The sequence below is a fragment of the Salvia miltiorrhiza genome, chromosome 7 (assembly GCF_028751815.1).
Source record: "Salvia miltiorrhiza cultivar Shanhuang (shh) chromosome 7, IMPLAD_Smil_shh, whole genome shotgun sequence".
Taxonomy (NCBI): Eukaryota; Viridiplantae; Streptophyta; class Magnoliopsida; order Lamiales; family Lamiaceae; genus Salvia; species Salvia miltiorrhiza.
In genome coordinates this window covers 44,063,083-44,082,972 of record NC_080393.1, presented here as the reverse complement: position 1 = coordinate 44,082,972, position 19,890 = coordinate 44,063,083, and the positions used below count along the sequence as shown (strand labels likewise).

Here is a 19,890-nt window from a genome sequence, read left to right as displayed (position 1 = left end):
ACCTTTCGAAGGAAAGTTGTTTATCATGGGAGACTTTATCATGCAATCTTTGACTGTTTCTTCCAGTTTGTGATTTAGCCTCTTGATTTAATGAGAAGCTCTATCACATTCTGAATTGGAGATTCTGAGCTTCTCTTCCAGTTGACTGTTCTCCATGATTAGCTGATCAAGACCAGTTTCATCCGGAAAGTAGATGACTGTCTGATTCTTGGCTCGTTCATCATTAATCTCCTTTTCCATAATCTGATTCTGCTTGAGGAGATTTTCAAACATTTTCCTCAACTGACAGTGATCAGTCATGAGCTGATCAAGCTCGTCAGCTTCATAGGTTGAGCCTTCTCCAGATTCTGAATGATCTCCTGTAGAAATCAGGGAATTATCAGTATAAGGAGTTTTTGAATGAGAGTTTACCTCTGAGCCATTCATTCCATTGTCGTAGCTATTGTCAGCCACATTTTCAGTTTCATTGGCCATCAAAGCTTGACTCTCATCATCTGAGCTGTCAGAGTCAAATTCAGATGATTCTGTTGTATCCTTGGAAGATTCAGCATCATCAGCAACCATCGCCTTCTTCTTCGCATACTTGTGATCTCTTTTGGCGTTCAACTCTTTACGCTCAGACTGCGTCAGTTCAGGGCATTCATTTCGAAAGTGCCCTTTCTTTTTGCATCCAAAGCATTCCATATCTTTGATGTCGTAGGCGGCTGACTTCCTTTCACCACTTCGATCGGTGGAATGTCTGGAGTTGCTTTCTCTTTCCTTTCCTTTGTAGTACTACTTGTGGAACCTTCTGTACTTGTGAAATTTGGACTCCATCTTATTGAATCTTTCAGTCAACAGAGCATATTGACTGAAGAAGTCCTCTGCTTGAGTTCCGCTGGTTCCTTTGTTTGCTTTTTTCTTTCTCTTGCTGAAGCTTTCAGTGCTACTCCTCTTGAGGTTGAAGGACCATCTTCGTCTGATCCTCCAGCCTTCTTGATTCCAAGATTTCTCTGAAGGTCAAACTCATTTTCCATGAGATCAAAGAAAAGCTTGTTTGTCGGGAGCTGACTGAATCCAGGCTTATGCTGATGAGCGACTGAGTAGATCTGTCATTCTCCTCGTGGCAGTGCTCGAAGAATCTTCAAATTTATTTCTCGTTGAGTGTACTTCTCCTTCGAGATGGATTGAAGTTCATTCAGGATTTGATTAAATCTAAGTTCCATCTCTTCGACAGATTCATTCTTGAGCATGAGGAAGGAGTTGAACTTTTGACAAGCAATGGATAGCTTGTTCTCCTTGATTTCCTCAGAGCCTACGCACATTCTTTCAAGAATATCCCACATCTTCTTTCCACTTTGACACTTGATGATCTTGGTGACATGCTTGTCTGGTACTGTGCTGGAGATGATGCTCTTGGCAAGATTGTCAAGCTCATCTTGCTTCCTTTCTTTTGTGGTGAAGTCTGCCTTCTGCTTGTTCTGGACTTCATCGAATGGATCTAGGGAAGGATCAACTGGAATTCTTTTGACATTTTCGGTGATGATGATTGGTCCATTGGTGATGACTTCCCACATTTGGCAATGTTGGGCAATGAGGAAGCTTTCAAGCCAAAATTTCCATATGTCGTATATTTCAATACTAAACATAGGTAAAGAAGATAACCTTCCATGGTTAGTCTCCATAACAACAGATAACAGCAAATAAGAGCAAATAACAAGCACTACTTGAAAGAGAAAGGTTTTTCGAGACCTTTGAGAGAAAGGATCTAGTTCAATTAGAACCTAGTCAGAAACAGACTATTCTTGCGAACAACCTGCTCTGATACCAATTGTTAGGTTCGGAGGGTCTTGAATAGGTGTATGGGGGGGAAATACACCTATGAGCTATTTTTACAATTTTCTCTAAAAATAGAAGGATCTCAAGAATGAGATCAAAACGAAACTTTACACGCAAACTATGACACCTGTTGACTGAAAATAGTTTTGACCAAACAGGGTTGACGACTGATACTGAAAACTCTTCAGTAAGGAGTTATCAGTTAAGTCACTGGAACTTAACTGATGCACGTAAGGGCTTCAGTCGAGTTTGCTAAAACAGATATGATATAAGTCTTCCTAACTATCAGAGGATAGATCAGTCAGACGGATATCACACGCAGCGGAAATAAACTTGTTTCGTAATAGCCTCGGTTGAGCACGTTGTTAGTCTTAGGTTTCTCTGTGCAGTTATTCGGTATTAAGTTTATCAACAGTAAGAACACAGTTAAGAAGGTAAAGACTAAAAGCTGTAAATAACACAGAGAGTTTTACGTAGTTTGGAAAACACTTTCCTACATCCACGGTCGGTTGATTAGACCAACAATCCACTCCGCAAGTGCGTAACTGGTGCACTGCAAACCGAACCGTGTGCTTGCCGGGTGCACATAACCGTTTCACTGAAGAGACCTTACTTCAGTACCCACGCTTCACTCGCGTCGGATTTCTCACTCCTAGCACGACCTTGCACTAGGATCTCACGGAGTCAGAGTACCTTCATGAACACCTTTTCACTCTAACACTCGGTTTCTTTCTTACGAAAGGAGGTTTGAAAAACTTGCCAACTAAACTTCAAAGAACAAGTTCTTTGGATCAAGTTTTGACCTGGGCTTCTGGGTAAACAGATATATGCCTAAGGTCTAAGAGAATGTGTGTAATCAGTAGTGACTGATTTTGGCTTTGGAATTTTCTTCTTCGATTTAAGCTTTGGGGAGATTAAGCTTTGGGCTGAGTAGCAATTTCGGCAGAGCTTCAGCTCAGGTCGTTGAATCGGTGAAGATTGAAGTTGATCCTCGAGCGCTATTTATTGGAGAGGTCTTGAATAGATCCGTTGGCGGAGAACATCTTCAAGATTTCTTCCGTTGTAGAGCATTTCGAATTTGGGCTAAGGCTTCAATCTTCGAGGTTCCTTGTTTGGTGGAAACGGCTCTCCTGAAAGACAGGAGAATTGACGTCTCTGATAAAGTAGCCACCAAATAGGAATGACCACTGCAGAGAGGGATGATCCTGAGATCTCTGCATTTAATGTGGCTATACTGTGTAAGCACGTGGCTTCCTTTGAACGTTGGAAGTTCAGTTCGAGGAAGAATATTTAACTGATACTTGACTTTAGTATCAGTCTGCTGAGTCCTCGAAGCACGCATTAAGTAATCAGTTCTGAACTGATTCTTCAACTGACACTTCAGTTGGTATCTCCAGTCTTCAGTCCTTCAGTCTTCAATCTTCAGTCTTCAGAACTGCTAACTAAACTAGAAGTGAACTCTAACACTTGAGTTCAAAACAGTTTTAGTCTATTACAAATTACACCTAAGGATTTTGGTATCATCAAAATAAAACCTGATATTCCATGGGGTTCCCAACAGTTATATTTTGATGATGGAACTAGTGAATGAAATACTTTGAGAGAATAAGGATTTATAGAGATGCTGGTTGAACAAGGATGAAGTTAAAATTTCTTTTCTTTTGATAGTTTGTAGTAGCTCTGGCATAGCCGAGCTCTGCTCTGGTAGCAGAGCTGAACTTGAGCCAACTTTGCTCTGCAAGCAGAGTTGAAGTTGAGCTGAGCTCTGCTCTGGCAGCAGAGCTGAAACCGAGCTCTGCTCTGGTAGCAGAGCTGAAACCAAGCTCTGCTCTGACAGCAGAGCTGAATCGAGCTCTGCTTTGATAGCAGAGCTGAAATCGAGCTCTGCTCTGGCAGTAGAGCTGAATCGAGCTCTGCTTTGGTAGCAGAGCTGAAACCGTGCTCTGCTCTGACAGCAGAGCTGAATCGAGCTCTGCTTTACTCTGATAGCAGAGCTGAAACCGAGCTAAAGCAGCTCTGTCTGCCGAGTTTTCACAGCTCTGTCACCAAGATTAGTGTGCAGAACTTACTTTAGACAGGGGAGTCAAAGCAAGTGGATAAAACAAACCAAGTGGATAAGATATTTTATGCAAGTGGATAATTAAGCATGTGTTCTATATTCTATACTTGGTGGCTGAGTAAATGGGATTAAATAAAACATATCATTTCTCTTTCATCCCTCATAGTAGCCGTCCCCTCCCTCTCTCTTCTCTGCCAACTTTCTTCATCCACCACCATTAGTGAGTAAGTAAAAAACTGCACAAGCTAATACATCACCATAATCATCTACAAAATCAAACTGAAATCTACATATATTTTTATATCACAAGCTTGATTGAGGTTGAAAGCTTGGTTCAAGAAGGAGGAGCTATACTTTCCTCTTCAAAAATGTCGCAGCCCGAAATCCCGACACTAGTGATAGTGGGGTACGAGTATCGATACGACTATTTTTAAAGAATAAAGGAATAGAAGAGTAGGTCGAACATCAAGCGGAAGCTCACATCAAAGCATGCTAAGGAAAATATTATCAATTGAACCCAAGGGTAAAATCGTCAACGTCGTTATAACTTTTTAATTATCAGGAATTTCACGAACAAAAACAAAACAGGTATAGCTTATTTTTCATAAGGAAACATAATATGCAGAGTATCGCAGCAAAAGGCGAACCAGTTACATGTATGGAGACACATAACCGTGAGTATATTACTTGATTCATATTCAAAGTAACTTCACATCGGGACTTTATCGATAAAAAGAAAATACGATAAAGCAAATACGTCATCTAACGATTCCCCACCAGCACCAGACCAATCTCACTCCTCGCTTAGCCTGCACATTTAGAAATACATGCAGGGCGTGAGTATATAATACTCAGTGGGCAAACGCCGAAAAACAAGAAAGGTGCTCTTAGAGCTATAAGTCTGAAGCTTGCCACATCACAGCAATACACAGAAATAAGTTAGTATCAATGAATCTGTGCATGCAGTTTTTATAATCAACATCATAAATAAGTAACTGCGCAGTTTAAACATTCATCATGTATGTACCACATCCACTACTCATCATCAAAGGTACTGAGAAGTAGGCCTCCCTCTCAAGTACCGTGACCGGCCGACCCGAAGACGGCTCACAGTCACCTCTGTGCACAAAATCCTGCTTGTGGCAGGACCGAATTCGTCTCATCAGTAGAGGGTAACACACAAGCTCAACATCAAAAATTGGCAAGTCAAACAGTTCTCAAATATCATTTATCTCGAAACATTTGTTAATCTCATAACATCATTATATCATTAAATCAGTTTAGAAAACTCGGATAATATGTTATACTCAAAATATTGCCCACCTGAAGACCTTACTCAAAAACTCCCGTCAAAGTGGAGTTACTTACTTCCTTGCTCTGCTCGTGTCTTCAGGGATCATCGTCATCATCGAAGGTTCATGTCATAAAATGAATCCCGATTAGAAACTCAACGACAAAAACTCATGCCTCAACTCATGCTCTATATTATATTCTATCTCCTTAACCAACTCTACATAAACTCTTCACTCATTTCAAATCCTTAAGTCCAAGGATAGGTTTCAAGAAAATCATGGTTCTAAGTCTCGGTTCATCTCTCATATAAGACTCGTCTAATCTCATTCAAACACTTAGGCAACACAATCACATAAGGCACATAAGAAAATACCATCAAACATCATCAAGACATGTTCTGTTTTTACACAGACTCGACTTCAAACTTTAACACGTTCTGACTCCGACATCCCCTGGACTCCAGACTCATACCAAAAGAAAGGTATTTGAGTCTAGTTTCATTTAAAAAAAAATAGAGTCAGAAACTCCAAGTGGTTTGGGAGATATGGCGTTTTTACCACGGTCTACCATATTCGGCAGTTTTGAGCAATGGAAAAGTTTGATTTTTCAAAAATAGTAAACGTTGTCAAACTGCGCTCAAATTTGGTGGATATCTAGCCCATACAGTAAGGTTGATACCATAAAAATTTGGAAAGCTAGATCACACAGGAAGTTACTGAAATAAATGACTTTGTCCCCTGTTCTCTGAAATTCTCGGCAGAAATGTGCAGATTTGGTTTTGCATTTTATAAAAATAGTACATCAAGTCCAAATGACTTGAAATTTTACAGAGGTGCTCAAGACTCATGTAGGGACATTCTGTAAAATTTTCAAAGCTTTTTGACATCGGCAAACCGTCGATCACAGTAGGTCAGTAGCCTACGAAAAATCATCAAAAACTCATCTCAAACTCTTAAATGCTCAATTCAACATTCCTTCAAGGAAAACCAATCAAAACTCAATTTAAACACATATAACACTCAAAAACATTAAAATACTCATCATACTCAAATTAACTCTCCTCTTTTACATCTTAACTCAAATCTCAAGGGAAACGTTTCAACAACGTATCAATCAAATTCTCTTTTCAATCTCATGCTCAAAAACACTCAATCATTCATTATTGACTCCATACATCATGTAACTCATTTTACACATATATTTCCCTTTTTATCATGTAAACTAACTCTAGTGAAAAACTCATATATCAACATAAAATTCTCAACAAAAGCATGACATCTTTCACATAATGGTCATAGATCAAAATAGACCACATTTTATCAATCATCGACTTCTTAAAAATATGAAAACTCAAAAATTCTCATAAACCATCTCAAGTCAAATTTTTACTTAGTTAACAATAGACTTAATCATACATAATAAAACACTAATATCATGCTTAAAAACATATATTTTAAGCCAAAACACTTAATAGACATATATACAAGAAAGTCCCAATTTTTATTAAACTAAACTCTAAGAAATTTTATAAAGAGTAAAATTTTGAAGTAGCCAAAATGAAGCATAAAACACAATTTATGGCCACACATTGAAAAAACACAAATTTTGGCCATTTTTATAGCTTTGGGACGCTTTTGCCCTTAATTGGGCGGACTGAGTAGGGTCAGACACGCGGGTCGCGTGCCGGGTCGGGTTAGGCACTTATGGCACTATTAGTGCCATAAGTGCCAAGATGGCACTTATGGCACTAATAGTGCCATAAGTGCCATCGAAAATTCAAAATAAAACCAAGTAAAATAGTCATTTTGGCACTTATGGCACTATTAGTGCCATAAGTGCCAACGAAATTCAAAATAAAACTAAGTAAAATGGTCATCAGCACAAATACAGAAACAACAACATCATTTAAACCCTAAATGGAACATCTAAACCCTAAATGGATAATCTAAACCCTAAATGGAACATCTAAACCCCAAATGAATAATCTAAACCCTAAATGGAATATCTAAATCCTAGGGGGAAGTGTGCACTTATGGCACTTATGGCACTATTAGTGCCATAAGTGCCATCTTGGCACTTATGGCACTAATAGTGCCATAAGTGCCTAACCCGACCCGGCACGCGACCCGCGTGTCTGATCCTACCCAGTCCGCCTCATTAAGGGCAAAAGCGTCCAAATCAATAAAAATGGCCAAAATTTGTGTTTTTTCAAATGGTGGACAAAATTTGATTTTTATTCTTCATTATGGCCATTTGGGTGGATTGTTTCTTTTATAAACTCACATGGATCTTTAATCTCATCATATATCTATCAATCTTAACCCATTTAACTCACATATAAACCATCAATTTATAAATTAGAGCTTAGATACACATAGCCCTAATTTTAGTAAGCTAACTCATATCAAAAACATCATTCAACATCATATACTCAATTTAATCCATCATATACATCTCATAGACTCATATACATCATCAATTCATCACCTTGATCATCAACTCAAAAATTCCCAAATTGGGGTAAACTTACTCAAGCAAATTTGTACATCACAAAGCATAGCTTTTCAAAACACATGCTAATCATCACCAAACATCACATAGATCACTTTTCTCACCTCAATTCAAGGAAAGAAGAAGAAAAATTTTTGAAGGGTAAGATACCCATTTTTTTCGAAAATTTGAAGGAAAAAGGGAGGGGGTGATTTCTTGCTCCAATCCTTCAAATAAACTCACATACAAACTCATACAAGTCTAATCTATGAATATAGAGATTACTTACTCAAGTTCTTCACCAAAACTCAAACTTTCTCTCTCTAGTCTTGAAGCCTTCCTTCAAGGATTCTCTTGAATTCAAGTTAATAGGATGTGTTTATGGAGGATTTAAGTAGTGATTTATGTGTTTGGCATACTTGGGTGAAGCTTCGAAGGTTTCATCAATGGCTAACAATGGAGGAAAGTGAAGTGAGAGATGAGGGAGAGGGAGAGAGATCGAAAATGGGGTGGAGGAAAGGTGAGAGAAATATTTGCAAGATATGAAATTGATCTTGGCTAAGATTTGAAAATCTTAGAGAATATATGCAATTAATGCATCTTCTCACTCTAATCTCTTCTTTCTCTCTCAAATCTCTACACTTTCCTCTCACTAATCTCTACACTCTCTCTAATGTACTCTCAACTCTCTACTCTCTCAATTCTATACTTAGCAAAATTTAGGCATATAACATATGGTATGGGTAATTAAATAAAGTGTGTGAAAGGTGATCAAATAAAATCACAAAACTATGGTAAAGTCACTCATTAATAAAATACCACATCATAATTATTCATGTGACCAAAATAATAATTATAGCACTCATATTAGTGCACTCACATATATATAATATTCCTCTTCGTAGGAAGAAAAAAATAATTTAAAAAAAATATTATGCTCGGAAAAATTTTCATAAACCGGCATCATTCGATTTCTCGATAAAAATAAACCATACTTGCTTTGGAAACTTAAACAAAATTCCAAATGCTAAGGTCTCGAATAAAAATCATAATAACTCGGTCATAATGACACACGTCACGAAAATCACATAATCATTCAGTCATGTAAATTCACATAACATTACATCAAAATAGTCGGCAGGCTCAAATAAGCTAGGCGTCTCTCTGACCGACTCTATATATCAAGGTTTCTCACTCTTTCTTCCTCGACTCTATTTCCAACTCAGTATTCCTATTTTTCTTAATAGGACAGTCAATCTCTAATAAATCAGTATCCGGTAACTCTATTCCCGGTAGTTGGAAATAAAATCTCAGCTTAAAATCAATCAGCATCTCTATCTCAACTCATTTCTCAAATCTCATCACTCTAATTCCATCATCGGTTTATTCACTCGTATCTCTATTTAAAAGACAATCCGTCTTATCTGCTCATAAAAAAAAAGTCTCGTAATTCGACATCTCGGTACTCTTATTAGTGTTAAGACACTATCTCACAACATGAGGAAAAGTACGGGGTGTTACATCCTACCCCCCTAAAAAAAAATTTCGTCCCGAAATTTGAGTTATTCTTCTTCGGGAAAAAGCTCTGGGTACTTCTCTTTCATCTTCTCTTCAACTTCCCATGTTGATTCTTTTTGACTATAATATCTCCATTGGATTTTCATCAAAGGAATCGATTCGTCCCTCGATTATTGGATCTTCCAGTCCAGTATAGCATCAGGTCTATCTCTTCGTAGCTCAAAACTGGTTCCAGGGACACTTCTTCTTGATAGATGACGTGTTTTGGATTAAACACGAACTTTCTCAATTGAGAAACATGGAAAACGTCATGGACGTTCGCGAAGCTCAGAGGCAACGCTAGTTTATAGGCTACATGGCCTATTTACTCTAATACATATCATAAGGTCCTATATATCTCGGTTTGAGTTCTTGTTAACTCAAAAATAACATGCTCCCCGAGATAGGGAAAAACTCACATAATCATCGTTTCTATCATCAACAGAATCTATTCACAATTACTCAATTGTTGAGTTTTCTTTTCTCGATTTTGCTAATCGATACCATAATTCATGGCTAAGTGGTCTCACTTCTATTGTGGAAGTCTCTAATAGGTATAATTGTATAAGGTTGCCAAAGTGGCGCCTTCACGTGTTAACACGTTAAACATCCTTCTACGAATGATGCCATCTCTCGCTTCTTATTCTCCTATCAAAGCGTCGTTTCAGTCTTGGCACGTATTTAAACTTTTCGCATGTGCGGTGTAAGGGGTATCATGAGCTTCGCTCGTGATTTCATTCTTCAATTCTTCTTTATCAGGCACACACAGTCGTTCTCTTTAAACAAAAATGGCATTATCTGCCGCGTCCTGATAACTCTCTACTTTCTCGGTTCGAATCTTCATTCGCAATCTTTCCATCTTCTCATTCTGTCTTTGAGCTATGACTATTCTCGATCATAAGTCAGGTATAACGTTCAGTGCAGAAATTATCATTTCTGTCGTTGGTGGTGGTATTACTACCTCCAAATTCATCTTCTCGAATTCCTCGATTAGGTTCTCTTCTCGAGTAAGGAGAAATCCTAACTCTCCCTGATTCTTTCTGCTCAACGCGTCAATTACTACGTTAGCCTTCCCAGGGTGATAATTTATTCCACAATCGTAGTCCTTCATCAACTCTAGCCATCTTCTTCGTCGTATGTTCAGATCTTTTTGCTCAAAGAAATATTTGAGACTCTCATGATCGGTGTATATCTCACACCGTGCTCCATAGGAATGGTGTCTCCAGATCTTCAAAGCATGCACTACGGCTGCTAATTTTAAATCATGCGTCGGATAACTCATCTCGTGTGATCTCAGTTGTTGCGAAGCATACGCTATAACTCTTCACTCTTGCATCAGTGCACATCTTGGACCATTTCTCGATGCATCAATATAAACTGCATACTCTTGATCCGCTTTTGGAATAGCTAACACTGGGGCTATTGTGAGCCTCTTTTTCAGCTCTTGAAAACTTCGCTCACATTCGTCCGTCTGACGGACTTGACTTCTTTCTTTAGCAGGTGCGTCAATGGCTTGGCGATTTCTGAAAAGCCCTCAATAAAACGTCGATAATACCCTGCTAACCTCAGAAAACTGTGAATCTCGTGCGGTGTGGTTGGCGATCTCCGCTCCTGTACCGCTTGGACTTTCGCTGGGTCCACTTTAATTCCTCTCGCAGAAACAATATGGCCGAGAAAATTAACTTCTTCAGGCCAGAACTTTCATTTGCTAACCTCGCTTAAAGCTTTTCAGCTCGTAATCTTTCTAACACGATCATCATACGCTCTTTGCGTTCTCGTTTACTCTTCGAGTAAATCAAGATATCGTCTATAAAGACTATCACGAACTTGTCTAGGTATTCGTGAAAAAAAATGCGGTTCATGTGATTCATGAACACAGTTGGTGCATTTGTCAAACCGAAAGGCATTTCTTCCAAACATCTTTGAGTTTATAGTAATGCCATATTGCATACGCGATGCCGTCTTCGGAAATATCTTCCGATCGTAATTTCAGCTGATAGTATCCCATCCTCAAGTCAATCTGTAAAAAGGTGCTTGCTCCTCGTGGTTGATCGAACAGATCATCGATCCGGGGTAACGGATATTGATTCTTCAACGTTACTTTGTTCAGCTCTCGATAAACGAAACACAACCTCAAGCTTCCATCCTTCTTTTAACAGAAAGAACTGGTGCTCTTCCACGGAAAAACACTGGGTCGAAAGAAACCCATATCTAGAAGTTCTTGTAGTTGCAGCTTCAACTCTTACAACTCAGCGGGGTCATTCTATACGTTGCTCTCGACGTGGGTACAACGCTAGGCTCTAAATCGATCGTAAACTCAAGCTTTCGGCCTAGGGTAATCCCGGTAGAGTCTCGGGAAAAACGTCTTTATGCTCTCGTACAACTGGCACATCATCCACGTTTATCTTAGATTCGTCTCTCTGGTTCAGATATACAACGTACGCGGTTGTATCTTTTCTTCGCAAGAGATTTCTTGCTTACAGTGCCGAGATGATCGGCGTCTTCTTCCATTTTCTCTCAATACCAATGAAGGAAATTGGTTCTCGGCCAAATGGCTGAAAATATATTCGTCTCTCCGTGCATTGTATCTTCGCACGATTTTCTTCTAACCAGTCCATTCCTCACATTTATATCCAAGTACCACATATGCATCAGTCTCAGATTTCTAATCTCGAGCTTAATCGATTCTAACTTAAATTCTAAGTTAGTGCATACGGATAAAACCGTAATAATTCTGCCTATGGTGTGGCTACTCTGTAGAGGTTGTGGAGCAAGCTCTATGTTCAGTGTCGAACAAACATACTATGGGCACATCTTTCAACTCGCCTAAATCTAACGAATTTCCTCTATTCTTGTCCGGTGCTTCCTACTCAAGCGCGAACAGTTTCTGGCGATGTGGTTGATATGCCCACGACGATGCAGTCGATTCGCCTGCGGGGCTGGTAGTTGCCTTCCTGACTGACGCGGTCAATAGGCTGGCTGTTGTCGCTGTGGTGGAAATAGCGGTAGATTCCCTCCATTGCTTTGAGTTGCGGTCGAAACTGTATCGGTCGTCTTTCGCTTCCACTTTGCTGACGATTCGGACACTGATGCGAGTAGTGTCCGACCCTTCCACAGGTGTAACAGCTATTCTGTCTCATCTTGCATTTTCTCAGATGTAATTTATTGCTCTTCGACAAAGCGATAACCCTCGCGGTCCTTGAAAAACTGCTGCTGGGGCAGCTGGGCCAACATAAGGCTGTTTGTCTCAGTTCTGATATTGTGGTGGCGCATTCTGACTCTGCCACGGCTTTTTGGGATCTTGACTTCGGTCGTCCCATTTTCTCTTTTCTTCTTGCCCGCATCCAGGAAAGGATGGATTGCACATTTTCGTGCTCAAATTCGTTCGGGGTGCTGAAGCTTAAATTACGTTCTTTGGCTGTATGACCAGTTCTATATCCAACGCTCTATTTAATGCTTCAGTACACATAACCGCTCTCTGACTCGTTACATCGTCTCGTACCTCTTGTCTCAAACCTGATCGAAACAAAACTGACATCTTCTCGTTCATCTCTTCTCGATATGTGGCATACCGAACCAAGTCGTGAAACTGACGTTCGTATTCAGCTACGGTTTTATTGCCTTATCTCATATCATCAACTCTATTTTTTTCTTTGATCGGTTTCTCTTTCTCGGTAAAAGTCTAAGGGAACATATATCAACCTTAGAACTAATTCTCATAACTCACGAATCATAAGACTCTTACTCAACATCATACTATTTTCTCAATTCTCATAACTCATCGTCAAAGACATATTTCATGTCTATCAATGCAACATTAGCTCAAAACTCTACTCAAGCTTAGAGACTCTCTCTGGTCATCGTCATATAGACATATAAGAAAATTTTCTCTTTCGAGAACTCTTACTAATTGCGGGGCGTAACGAAAATAAAACATCCCCTATTATTACGACGATGCTACATCTATACTAGTCGTCATCTCAGTCTACTATCGTGGAAAACATTATCTGCTCTAACCCATCATCTCGATCTTCTTGAACCTGCTATTGCCTATTCTGGCTTAGCATCACTCCTTCTCGTCCTCGAATTTGTTAGCTTGTTGCATACTTGGCTAATATAAGAAAATCCATAATCGAAAAGTTATGCTCGTCCCGTAATAATTATATTCTATGGCTGCTCCCACATATCGTGTTTCTTCCAAACACTCTTCTTGTTATACCATCCTAGTTACCTAGACATTCCTAGTTCTTGTCGGATGTGGTAGGGTAATAGGATGTGATGAATAAAAATGCTTGATTTTGAACAAGACGAGCTCAAGTAATGGAATGATTCCATAATAGCCAGTGCTATTTCAAGGATAATGAAGAAGTTACAATCAAGGCAAGATCAAAAGCTAGAACAAAATCTAGAACAAAAACTGAGATATGATATGATAGAAATAAATCAATACTGGAGGTAGAAACAATCCACTAAGTGGAAAATGAATAAATTGTCCACTGTTAAAGCAAGGGGCAAGGATTTCCAACACAAACGGCTCAGGCTCAAACAAAGTGGATCTGGAAAAATTTTCTCAATAGGAAATAGTTCATCTCCTGTTGGAGTTCAACTGGATGCAGAAAAATTTAAATACGACCAAGCGGGATAGGGACTCAATAAGTCTACTCTCATGACTACTCTAGCGATGAAACGCGCGGTCCCGGTGAAAGTACCTCTATTTCAAAGTACTATTGGTCAATAGTATCTATGCATCCCATGAAGTCTCCATAACACGTTCGTCCTATTAGGGTCGTGTCCCTAAATCGCGATGAAAACTCTAACTCTCGTCGTATTATCTCAACGGTTGGTTTCTCTGTTCCTTTTTTTTTTTTCATCTTCTTCATCTTCTTCTCGGTTTATGCTTGGTTCCCTCTTCTTTTCGGAGGTATACTACAAAAGGAAAAAGAGTTATATAACTATCGATCTCTAAACTAACCGTTCGTCTTTACAAAATACAAATCCTCGTTTCTCATTTCACTTCTATATCTCATTTGTGATCTCAAAGTTCTCAAAACTCTCATCCAGTCTATTTCTCGTCTATCATCGTTCGAAATTCTCATCAATCTCTATTTCTCATTTTTCATCATGCATCAGCATCATCATCATTCTCAAAGCTCTGCTAAAGATAGTGAAACTCACTAATCATAAACATCTCTTGTATATATCTATATATGGAAAATTGCCTCTCTATCGAGGTCTTTTACAAAAGTGAAGTCTTATGCACAAAAGTCCTAACTCCAAAATGATGCTCTGGCTATACAAGCATCGTACATACTAAGCATATATAGATCTAGGCTATACACACATACACACTATACTATGCTCCTCTACCTATATATATATATAACAACTATGCACCTATACATATATACGCGTCTACAAGACATACGTAATCACTAGGCATCATCTCTCGAGATCCAGCTCGTCGCCTCAATCAATACGGGCTGTCATAATCTGACTCATCCACTATCGGAGTATAGACAGGTGTCTCAGGAATAGGTATCCACGTATCAACTCCATCGGCCGTAGTCTGACGCTGCAGTGGCTGAGTCCAACCATAGCCGACCGTCATCTCTGGAGTCTCCTCATCGGGGTCCTCCTCATCACTATCGGAGCGTGCCGGCCGAGATCCTCCCTCCTGAGCGTCTCGGTACGGTGAATATAGAATCGGGTGCATGTACGTCTGGAAGGCCAAAGTGCCAAGCTCAGGCAGCGGGGCAACCCTCGGATATGGATCGGAAGGAACATGCTGCGTCCCAGACTCAGTAGAATCAATCGGCTGTGTCGACTCAACAGGTGGCAATGGCAACGGTGTCGTCGCCGGTGTCAAATCCCAAGGCGGGAAATCAGCACTGGGAGAAGGAATAAGTGATACAAACGCAAACGGATCACGCTCAATCCCAGGTGAGTACGGCTCGAAAACCATCGGCTCTGGATCATCAGACTCGAGAGAAACTGAAATCGGATCAGCTGGGGGTAGAGGTGCCATCAGAATCGGCTCCTCGAGAGGTGGAGGCACAACAACTAGCTCCCTTCCCTGGGCTGGTCCCTCTAGCTCTCCATACGGCGGTGAAGGCGGATCGCCATGAGCAAAATAACGGTGGCTCAGCGTCGCGATGAAGCCACTAAGGTCTCCGTACCTGATGCCCTCCAACCAGGTAGTATCTACGTACTGGGGCACTAAAGATGTCGCCCAGTCTCGCCACAAAGGTGGCAGTAGTGGAATCAAAAGCGTAATGGCCTCCGCGCCATCGATCCCATAGGGAATAGCCCTCCTCCATCGTCGGTGATAGTGTGCCAGAAGTTCACCCAAGGTGTCATCCTCGTCCGGGATATACTCCCTGAACCATCGCTGCATCGCTGTCTCGATATGACTCGGCATCCTGTAATATAAAACATCATATCCATTAGAAAATGGATGACGAAACTTACTTGGTACATCTCAATCAACAACATACTCGTCCTCGTTTGGTACGGTGGGGGCATCGGCTATACTAGCCTCAACATTCCTCCTCATATTCCACATCAACTGCCTCATATCAGATTCCATCATCTCAAATAATTCCGTCATCAAAACAATTCATAACTCATTAGTAACCCAAACTCAGCTTTTAACAGAAAAGCAATAAGAAACAACATCAACCTCTTACCTCGTTAAGCCGGAGGAGATGGGGTGCTGGGGTTTCGTTTCAAACTGACTCTCTCAAACTAGCCTAAGAATTCAAATTAGACTAGTACTCAAGTTAAAAAGATACCAGTAATCAAAGGTTCAACTCAGTCAAGCAATAGACTCAGAGCAGATGACCTGCTCTGATACCACCCTGTCGCAGCCCGAAATCCCGACACTAGTGATAGTGGGGTACGAGTATCGATACGACTATTTTTAAAGAATAAAGGAATAGAAGAGTAGGTCGAACATCAAGCGGAAGCTCACATCAAAGCATGCTAAGGAAAATATTATCAATTGAACCCAAGGGTAAAATCGTCAACGTCGTTATAACTTTTTAATTATCAGGAATTTCACGAACAAAAACAAAACAGGTATAGCTTATTTTTCATAAGGAAACATAATATGCAGAGTATCGCAGCAAAAGGCGAACCAGTTACATGTATGGAGACACATAACCGTGAGTATATTACTTGATTCATATTCAAAGTAACTTCACATCGGGACTTTATCGATAAAAAGAAAATACGATAAAGCAAATACGTCATCTAACGATTCCCCACCAGCACCAGACCAATCTCACTCCTCGCTTAGCCTGCACATTTAGAAATACATGCAGGGCGTGAGTATATAATACTCAGTGGGCAAACGCCGAAAAACAAGAAAGGTGCTCTTAGAGCTATAAGTCTGAAGCTTGCCACATCACAGCAATACACAGAAATAAGTTAGTATCAATGAATCTGTGCATGCAGTTTTTATAATCAACATCATAAATAAGTAACTGCGCAGTTTAAACATTCATCATGTATGTACCACATCCACTACTCATCATCAAAGGTACTGAGAAGTAGGCCTCCCTCTCAAGTACCGTGACCGGCCGACCCGAAGACGGCTCACAGTCACCTCTGTGCACAAAATCCTGCTTGTGGCAGGACCGAATTCGTCTCATCAGTAGAGGGTAACACACAAGCTCAACATCAAAAATTGGCAAGTCAAACAGTTCTCAAATATCATTTATCTCGAAACATTTGTTAATCTCATAACATCATTATATCATTAAATCAGTTTAGAAAACTCGGATAATATGTTATACTCAAAATATTGCCCACCTGAAGACCTTACTCAAAAACTCCCGTCAAAGTGGAGTTACTTACTTCCTTGCTCTGCTCGTGTCTTCAGGGATCATCGTCATCATCGAAGGTTCATGTCATAAAATGAATCCCGATTAGAAACTCAACGACAAAAACTCATGCCTCAACTCATGCTCTATATTATATTCTATCTCCTTAACCAACTCTACATAAACTCTTCACTCATTTCAAATCCTTAAGTCCAAGGATAGGTTTCAAGAAAATCATGGTTCTAAGTCTCGGTTCATCTCTCATATAAGACTCGTCTAATCTCATTCAAACACTTAGGCAACACAATCACATAAGGCACATAAGAAAATACCATCAAACATCATCAAGACATGTTCTGTTTTTACACAGACTCGACTTCAAACTTTAACACGTTCTGACTCCGACATCCCCTGGACTCCAGACTCATACCAAACGAAAGGTATTTGAGTCTAGTTTCATTTAAAAAAAAATAGAGTCAGAAACTCCAAGTGGTTTGGGAGATATGGCGTTTTGACCACGGTCTACCATATTCGGCAGTTTTGAGCAATCGAAAAGTTTGATTTTTCAAAAATAGTAAACGTTGTCAAACTGCGCTCAAATTTTGTGTATATCTAGCCCATACAGTAAGGTTGATACCATAAAAATTTGGAAAGCTAGATCACACAGGAAGTTACTGAAATAAATGACTTTGTCCCCTGTTCTCTGAAATTCTCGGCAGAAATGTGCAGATTTGGTTTTGCATTTTATAAAAATAGTAACTCAAGTCCAAATGACTTTAAATTTTACAGAGGTGCTCAAGACTCATGTAGGGACATTCTGTAAAATTTTCAAAGCTTTTTAACATCGGCAAACCGTCGATCACAGTAGGTCAGTAGCCTACGAAAAATCATCAAAAACTCATCTCAAACTCTTAAATGCTCAATTCAACATTCCTTCAAGGAAAACCAATCAAAACTCAATTTAAACACATATAACACTCAAAAACATTCAAAAACATTAAAATACTCATCATACTCAAATTAACTCTCCTCTTTTACATCTTAACTCAAATCTCAAGGGAAACGTTTCAACAACGTATCAATCAAATTCTCTTTTCAATCTCATGCTCAAAAACACTCAATCATTCATTATTGACTCCATACATCATGTAACTCATTTTACACATATATTTCCCTTTTTATCATGTAAACTAACTCTAGTGAAAAACTCATATATCAACATAAAATTCTCAACAAAAGCATGACATCTTTCACATAATGGTCATAGATCAAAATAGACCACATTTTATCAATCATCGACTTCTTAAAAATATAAAAACTCAAAAATTCTCATAAACCATCTCAAGTCAAATTTTTACTTAGTTAACAATAGACTTAATCATACATAATAAAACACTAATATCATGCTTAAAAACATATATTTTAAGCCAAAACACTTAATAGACATATATACAAGAAAGTCCCAATTTTTATTAAACTAAACTCTAAGAAATTTTATAAACTCACATGGATCTTTAATCTCATCATATATCTATCAATCTTAACCCATTTAACTCACATATAAACCATCAATTTATAAATTAGAGCTTAGATACACATAGCCCTAATTTTAGTAAGCTAACTCATATCAAAAAACATCATTCAACATCATATACTCAATTTAATCCATCATATACATCTCATAGACTCATATACATCATCAATTCATCACCTTGATCATCAACTCAAAAATTCCCAAATTGGGGTAAACTTACTCAACCAAATTTTTACATCACAAAGCATAGCTTTTCAAAACACATGCTAATCATCACCAAACATCACATAGATCACTTTTCTCACCTCAATTCAAGGAAAGAAGAAGAAAAATTTTTGAAGGGTAAGATACCCATTTTTTTCGAAAATTTGAAGGAAAAAGGGAGGGGGGTGATTTCTTGCTCCAATCCTTCAAATAAACTCACATACAAACTCATACAAGTCTAATCTATGAATATAGAGATTACTTACTCAAGTTCTTCACCAAAACTCAAACTTTCTCTCTCTAGTCTTGAAGCCTTCCTTTAAGGATTCTCTTGAATTCAAGTTAATAGGATGTGTTTATGGAGGATTTAAGTAGTGATTTATGTGTTTGGCATACTTGGGTGAAGCTTCGAAGGTTTCATCAATGGCTAACAATGGAGGAAAGTGAAGTGAGAGATGAGGGAGAGGGAGAGAGATCGAAAATGGGGTGGAGGAAAGGTGAGAGAAATATTTGCAAGATATGAAATTGATCTTGGCTAAGATTTGAAAATCTTAGAGAATATATGCAATTAATGCATCTTCTCACTCTAATCTCTTCTTTCTCTCTCAAATCTCTACACTTTCCTCTCACTAATCTCTACACTCTCTCTAATGTACTCTCAACTCTCTACTCTCTCAATTCTATACTTAGCAAAATTTAGGCATATAACATATGGTATGGGTAATTAAATAAAGTGTGTGAAAGGTGATCAAATAAAATCACAAAACTATGGTAAAGTCACTCATTAATAAAATACCACATCATAATTATTCATGTGACCAAATAATAATTATAGCACTCATATTAGTGCACTCACATATATATAATATTCCTCTTCGTAGGAAGAAAAAAATAATTTAAAAAAAATATTATGCTCGGAAAAATTTTCATAAACCGGCATCATTCGATTTCTCGATAAAAATAAACCATACTTGCTTTGGAAACTTAAACAAAATTCCAAATGCTAAGGTCTCGAATAAAAATCATAATAACTCGGTCATAATGACACACGTCACGAAAATCACATAATCATTCAGTCATGTAAATTCACATAACATTACATCAAAATAGTC

General features: G+C 38.8%; 2 long non-coding RNA genes across 2 annotated transcripts; both read right to left on the bottom strand.

The window, feature by feature from the left end:
* Positions 1-4,300: 4,300 nt before the first annotated feature.
* On the bottom strand, positions 4,301-8,329 carry LOC130996279 (uncharacterized). The gene is made up of 3 exons (XR_009092475.1): positions 7,950-8,329; positions 5,201-5,264; positions 4,301-4,686 (listed from the first exon to the last, which is right to left on the bottom strand). It is a non-coding gene; the product is annotated as an uncharacterized LOC130996279 (long non-coding RNA).
* Positions 8,330-15,738: 7,409 nt separating this feature from the next.
* Positions 15,739-19,403, bottom strand: LOC130996283 (uncharacterized). The gene is made up of 3 exons (XR_009092479.1): positions 19,045-19,403; positions 17,030-17,093; positions 15,739-16,515 (listed from the first exon to the last, which is right to left on the bottom strand). It is a non-coding gene; the product is annotated as an uncharacterized LOC130996283 (long non-coding RNA).
* Between the last annotated feature and the right edge of the window lie 487 nt (positions 19,404-19,890).